We start from the raw sequence: 7,365 nt of genomic DNA on the forward strand, positions 1-7,365 counted from the left end.
GTCCGTGTTTCAAGACGGGTCGTGAAATTGTCCAAAGCTGAAGCGCCGCTGACGGGAGCGATTATTCCGCCCGAGAGCATCCCGAGCCAACAGCGGCGCGGGTCCGGGGCCGGGCCAGGTAGGTCCGTCATCCGGGAAGAACCGCGCGCGCTTGCCGGGAGCCCGAGCGCCCAAAGGGGCGAATCGACTCCTCCAGATATACCGCCGAGCAGCCAGCCAGGACACCGGGGCTCTGCCCAACAGACGCGAACCGAGGCCCGCGGAAGGACAGGCTGCGCACCCGGGCCGTAGGCCGGCACCCAGCGGGTCGCGACGTCCTACTAGGGGAGAAGTGCGGCCCACCGCACACCGGAACGGCCCCACCCCGCGGCGAGTGGAAAGGCAACCGGACACGACCCCGCCGCGGATTGCTCCGCGCGGGCGGCCGGCCCCATCTGCCGAGGGCGGGGGCCAGTGGCCGGATGGGCGTGAATCTCACCCGTTCGACCTTTCGGACTTCTCACGTTTACCCCAGAACGGTTTCACGTACTTTTGAACTCTCTCTTCAAAGTTCTTTTCAACTTTCCCTCACGGTACTTGTTCGCTATCGGTCTCGTGGTCATATTTAGTCTCAGATGGAGTTTACCACCCACTTGGAGCTGCACTCTCAAGCAACCCGACTCGAAGGAGAGGTCCCGCCGACGCTCGCACCGGCCGCTACGGGCCTGGCACCCTCTACGGGCCGTGGCCTCATTCAAGTTGGACTTGGGCTCGGCGCGAGGCGTCGGGGTAGTGGACCCTCCCAAACACCACATGCCACGACAGGCGGCAGCCTGCGGGGTTCGGTGCTGGACTCTTCCCTGTTCGCTCGCCGCTACTGGGGGAATCCTTGTTAGTTTCTTTTCCTCCGCTTAGTAATATGCTTAAATTCAGCGGGTAGTCTCGCCTGCTCTGAGGTCGTTGTACGAGGTGTCGCACGCCACACCGCCAGCCGGCTGTGCACGCTACCGAGAAAGTACCGGTATGCGAACCGCCAGGCGACGGGCGCGCATCGCACGTTTAAGGAGACGCGGCCGGCCACACAGGCGACCACGACACTCCCACGTCTCCGAAGCGGGACAAACGCCGCGCGCTTCAGTATACGTAGCCGACCCTCAGCCAGACGTGGCCCGGGAACGGAATCCATGGACCGCAATGTGCGTTCGAAACGTCGATGTTCATGTGTCCTGCAGTTCACATGTCGACGCGCAATTTGCTGCGTTCTTCATCGACCCACGAGCCGAGTGATCCACCGTCCTGGGTGATCTTTTCCTTTTCAGTCTCCCACTGTCTCTTTCAAGACAGTAGCATTTGCGGGACTGAGGCGTCTGACGGCCCCTGTTCCACTATTTTTTTTGTGTCCAACGGCCTCACAGCCGATGGGCGTCGTACGGCTCCACACCGGAGCGGACAGGCACTCGGGCGAACGTCATTCAAAACCGGCGCCAGGCGCCAGGTACCGCAGGCCAGCCGCTCCAGAGCTTCAGCGCTCGTACCACACAACAACAACACTTCCGCTAGTTTTGAGAGGCACGCGTGGTTCCGCACGCGGCGCACGGCCACTGCCGTACAGGTAGCGTGTTGCGCGACACGACACGCACATCGAAAGACATGCAGTCTAGTCGGTAATGATCCTTCCGCAGGTTCACCTACGGAAACCTTGTTACGACTTTTACTTCCTCTAAATGATCAAGTTTGGTCATCTTTCCGGTAGCATCGGCAACGACAGAGTCGATGCCGCGTACCAGTCCGAAGACCTCACTAAATCATTCAATCGGTAGTAGCGACGGGCGGTGTGTACAAAGGGCAGGGACGTAATCAACGCGAGCTTATGACTCGCGCTTACTGGGAATTCCTCGTTCATGGGGAACAATTGCAAGCCCCAATCCCTAGCACGAAGGAGGTTCAGCGGGTTACCCCGACCTTTCGGCCTAGGAAGACACGCTGATTCCTTCAGTGTAGCGCGCGTGCGGCCCAGAACATCTAAGGGCATCACAGACCTGTTATTGCTCAATCTCGTGCGGCTAGAAGCCGCCTGTCCCTCTAAGAAGAAAAGTAATCGCTGACAGCACGAAGGATGTCACGCGACTAGTTAGCAGGCTAGAGTCTCGTTCGTTATCGGAATTAACCAGACAAATCGCTCCACCAACTAAGAACGGCCATGCACCACCACCCACCGAATCAAGAAAGAGCTATCAATCTGTCAATCCTTCCGGTGTCCGGGCCTGGTGAGGTTTCCCGTGTTGAGTCAAATTAAGCCGCAGGCTCCACTCCTGGTGGTGCCCTTCCGTCAATTCCTTTAAGTTTCAGCTTTGCAACCATACTTCCCCCGGAACCCAAAAGCTTTGGTTTCCCGGAGGCTGCCCGCCGAGTCATCGGAGGAACTGCGGCGGATCGCTGGCTGGCATCGTTTATGGTTAGAACTAGGGCGGTATCTGATCGCCTTCGAACCTCTAACTTTCGTTCTTGATTAATGAAAACATACTTGGCAAATGCTTTCGCTTCTGTTCGTCTTGCGACGATCCAAGAATTTCACCTCTAACGTCGCAATACGAATGCCCCCGCCTGTCCCTATTAATCATTACCTCGGGTTCCGAAAACCAACAAAATAGAACCGAGGTCCTATTCCATTATTCCATGCACACAGTATTCAGGCGGGCTTGCCTGCTTTAAGCACTCTAATTTGTTCAAAGTAAACGTGCCGGCCCACCGAGACACTCAACAAAGAGCACCCTGGTAGGATTTAAACGGGGTCCGCCTCGGGACGCGAAAGCACCCCTTCGGCTCGCCCCACCGGCAGGACGTCCCACGATACATGCCAGTTAAACACCGACGGGCGGTGAACCAACAGCGTGGGACACAAATCCAACTACGAGCTTTTTAACCGCAACAACTTTAATATACGCTATTGGAGCTGGAATTACCGCGGCTGCTGGCACCAGACTTGCCCTCCAATAGATACTCGTTAAAGGATTTAAAGTGTACTCATTCCGATTACGGGGCCTCGGATGAGTCCCGTATCGTTATTTTTCGTCACTACCTCCCCGTGCCGGGAGTGGGTAATTTGCGCGCCTGCTGCCTTCCTTGGATGTGGTAGCCGTTTCTCAGGCTCCCTCTCCGGAATCGAACCCTGATTCCCCGTTACCCGTTACAACCATGGTAGGCGCAGAACCTACCATCGACAGTTGATAAGGCAGACATTTGAAAGATGCGTCGCCGGTACGAGGACCGTGCGATCAGCCCAAAGTTATTCAGAGTCACCAAGGCAAACGGACCAGACAAGCCAATCCGATTGGTTTTGATCTAATAAAAGCGTCCCTTCCATCTCTGGTCGGGACTCTGTTTGCATGTATTAGCTCTAGAATTACCACAGTTATCCAAGTAACGTGGGTACGATCTAAGGAACCATAACTGATTTAATGAGCCATTCGCGGTTTCACCTTAATGCGGCTTGTACTGAGACATGCATGGCTTAATCTTTGAGACAAGCATATGACTACTGGCAGGATCAACCAGGGAGCTGCGTCAACTAGAGCTGAGCAGCCGGCCGCCCGGGAGTGTGTCCCGGGGGCCCGCGCGAACACGCAAGCGTCCGCTCAATTATTCTGCAAACAGGAGGAGGCCGAGCTCCCCTGCACGATACACCTCGAAACCCTCTCAGGTCCCGGCGGCGCGCAGCGCCGTCCTAGGTACTTGGTCGGTTTCGAGAGAGGCGCAATCGCCCGGAGTTAGGCGAGTAGACGGTTTTAGTGCGAACACCCTTGCTCCCAACTGAGCTTGCCGCTGCCGACAGAGGCCCGGGAGCGTGCTGTCGTGGCATTGCCGGCGGGAGACAACACGCGCCACCTATGGTGACCGGCAGCTCCAACGCCAGCGCCACACAAGGGCAAAGCCCCACTTGGGTGCAGAAGCGAACTCTCCCAGCACAGCGCACGCGCCAACACGTCCGCACAACTGCGATACAAACCACCTGCGAGAACCGCTGGGGCGACCGAGCAGCAGACGGCGTCGCGGCGCCGAGTGCCAGGCGGCGGCGCATCCTCAACGCACACAGTCCTCAATCAGACCAGCACACTGCAGATGTCCACCGCGCTTCGCACCGGGCTCGGCTGAACCAACTTTGGCCGCCAGGCGCCGCGTGCAGGGTGCGCCGCAGCGTAGCTGCGCCGCCTGCCGGGCCCGTCGGCTGGCGCTCCTGCCACTCGGCGCCCCCCACCAGCCGCCTGTTGCGCGTGCGCCCACGCAGCGCGCGGCCAACACGCCGGGCGGCCCCCCTTCACCGGCCGGGAACAGTCCCACCAAGCCACCGCCGCGTATCGCTTCATACCCACATGGGCCTAGTCACGCGTGTGGATGTGGCGGGTACCGCTGAAACAACCGGTTAATAGCTGTACCGATCGTCGCCATCACAGATTCACCTCCAGCGTGAACAACCGCTCAACAACGGATTTCCAGTTCATTTGCGTATCTTGGGCAGTAAACGTAGATGTCCACCTACATTTGCGAATTCAACAATTCTTGCATGCCAGGATGTCATGTGTCACGACACGCTACATCAGACCACATACACACTGCGACATGTGCAGAAGAGAACACGTGGAAGGTGGCCCGCGCACGTATGCGATGTACCTTCCGCGATCCACTGTCAACCGGCATCTGCGGCATGTCCCAGATATGGAACGCGGTCCACCAGGGTAGCACTTTGTGTGAGGCAATACGACAAAGTCGGAATACACGCGTCACTACATCAGACGGCTCACGCTGACCTGACCTGACCTGACTCACCGCACCACCACCCCCAGCGACCCAGGGTGACATACAATGCGTTCGTACGTTCCTCCCACACGCCTCTACGGCGTACCACAGTGCAACCTAGCTGTTATTGGGAGACGAGACAAGTAGCATCAAGCACAACATATGGAAATTGAGATTCGACACCGTTGGGCACAGCCAGCGTACGGTCACACGTATCACACTACTTCACTCTGTACGTAACGACCGATGATCGGTACAGCGTGTGGGTTACGCGTACGACATCAGCGGACAATGGACACAGACCATACCACGACGTACACTGAGGGCGTCGACATCTGAATGCAACTGAACAGCTGCGAGGCTCATTTAACACTCAAACGCCAGACCGACCAGCTTGAGAGGACAGAGACACAAAGAGGGGGACAGAGGGGGACAGAGGGGGGGGAGGGGGGGGGTCGGCGATATAGTCCTATTGCAGTACAATTGACAGTGGATAGCAGGAATATGTGGAAAGTAAGCAACACTCGCAAGACATCTACATGAGGATAACAACGACACCAGAGATTCCGAGCAGTGAACTATGTTAGGCAAAGGGACAACGTGGGTTAGGTTAAGGGACAACGTGGGTTAGGTTAAGGGACAACGTGGGTTAGGTTAAGGGACAACGTGGGTTAGGTTAAGGGACAACGTGGGTTAGGTTAAGGGACAACGTGGGTTAGGTTAAGGGACAACGTGGGTTAGGTTAAGGGACAACGTGGGTTAGGTTAAGGGACAACGTGGGTTAGGTTAAGGGACAACGTGGGTTAGGTTAAGGGACAACGTGGGTTAGGTTAAGGGACAACGTGGGTTAGGTTAAGGGACAACGTGGGTTAGGTTAAGGGACAACGTGGGTTAGGTTAAGGGACAACGTGGGTTAGGTTAAGGGACAACGTGGGTTAGGTTAAGGGACAACGTGGGTTAGGTTAAGGGACAACGTGGGTTAGGTTAAGGGACAACGTGGGTTAGGTTAAGGGACAACGTGGGTTAGGTTAAGGGACAACGTGGGTTAGGTTAAGGGACAACGTGGGTTAGGTTAAGGGACAACGTGGGTTAGGTTAAGGGACAACGTCGGTTAGGTTAAGGGACAACGTCGGTTAGGTTAAGGGACAACGTCGGTTAGGTTAAGGGACAACGTCGGTTAGGTTAAGGGACAACGTCGGTTAGGTTAAGGGACAACGTCGGTTAGGTTAAGGGACAACGTCGGTTAGGTTAAGGGACAACGTGGGTTAGGTTAAGGGACAACGTGGGTTAGGTTAAGGGACAACTTGAGTTAGGTTAAGGGACAAATTGAGTTAGGTTAAGGGACAAATTGAGTTAGGTTAAGCGATAATCTGGTACAGCCACAGTTAGGTTAAGCGATAATCTGGTACAGCCACAGTTAGGTTAAGCGATAATCTGGTACAGCCACAGTTAGGTTAAGCGATAATCTGGTACAGCCACAGTTAGGTTAAGCGATAATCTGGTACAGCCACAGTTAGGTTAAGCGATAAACTGGTACAGCCACAGTTAGGTTAAGCGATAAACTGGTACAGCCACAGTTAGGTTAAGCGATAAACTGGTACAGCCACAGTTAGGTTAAGCGATAAACTGGTACAGCCACAGTTAGGTTAAGCGATAAACTGGTACAGCCACAGTTAGGTTAAGCGATAAACTGGTACAGCCACAGTTAGGTTAAGCGATAAACTGGTACAGCCACAGTTAGGTTAAGCGATAAACTGGTACAGCCACAGTTAGGTTAAGCGATAAACTGGTACAGCCACAGTTAGGTTAAGCGATAAACTGGTACAGCCACAGTTAGGTTAAGCGATAAACTGGTACAGCCACAGTTAGGTTAAGCGATAATCTGGTACAGCCACAGTTAGGTTAAGCGATAACTGGTACAGCCACAGTTAGGTTAAGCGATAAACTGGTACAGCCACAGTTAGGTTAAGCGATAAACTGGTACAGCCACAGTTAGGTTAAGCGATAATCTGGTACAGCCACAGTTAGGTTAAGCGATAAACTGGTACAGCCACAGTTAGGTTAAGCGATAAACTGGTACAGCCACAGTTAGGTTAAGCGATAAACTGGTACAGCCACAGTTAGGTTAAGCGATAAACTGGTACAGCCACAGTTAGGTTAAGCGATAAACTGGTACAGCCACAGTTAGGTTAAGCGATAAACTGGTACAGCCACAGTTAGGTTAAGCGATAAACTGGTACAGCCACAGTTAGGTTAAGCGATAAACTGGTACAGCCACAGTTAGGTTAAGCGATAAACTGGTACAGCCACAGTTAGGTTAAGCGATAAACTGGTACAGCCACAGTTAGGTTAAGCGATAAACTGGTACAGCCACAGTTAGGTTAAGCGATAAACTGGTACAGCCACAGTTAGGTTAAGCGATAAACTGGTACAGCCACAGTTAGGTTAAGCGATAAACTGGTACAGCCACAGTTAGGTTAAGCGATAAACTGGTACAGCCACAGTTAGGTTAAGCGATAAACTGGTACAGCCACAGTTAGGTTAAGCGATAAAGTTGGTTAAATTTGGTATTGTGTATCTGTCTCGCGTGTG

At 54.3% G+C, this 7,365-nt stretch overlaps 3 non-coding genes across 3 annotated transcripts in view; all 3 read right to left on the minus strand.

Moving 5' to 3' along the window:
* The window catches only part of LOC126328371 (large subunit ribosomal RNA), a 4,222-nt gene extending 3,283 nt beyond the window's left edge, over positions 1–939 (minus strand). The window contains exon 1 of the ribosomal RNA XR_007561874.1: positions 1–939. This exon is cut by the window's left edge and continues 3,283 nt beyond it. This is a non-coding gene — a ribosomal RNA (large subunit ribosomal RNA).
* A 188-nt stretch (positions 940–1,127) lies between these two features.
* Positions 1,128–1,282, minus strand: LOC126328373 (5.8S ribosomal RNA). Its single transcript, XR_007561876.1, has one exon. It is a non-coding gene; the product is annotated as a 5.8S ribosomal RNA (ribosomal RNA).
* A 362-nt stretch (positions 1,283–1,644) lies between these two features.
* LOC126328375 (small subunit ribosomal RNA) lies at positions 1,645–3,537 on the minus strand. The gene has a single exon (XR_007561878.1). It is a non-coding gene; the product is annotated as a small subunit ribosomal RNA (ribosomal RNA).
* Between the last annotated feature and the right edge of the window lie 3,828 nt (positions 3,538–7,365).

The sequence above is a fragment of the Schistocerca gregaria genome, unplaced genomic scaffold (genome assembly GCF_023897955.1).
Source record: "Schistocerca gregaria isolate iqSchGreg1 unplaced genomic scaffold, iqSchGreg1.2 ptg001126l, whole genome shotgun sequence".
Lineage (NCBI taxonomy): Eukaryota > Metazoa > Arthropoda > Insecta > Orthoptera > Acrididae > Schistocerca > Schistocerca gregaria.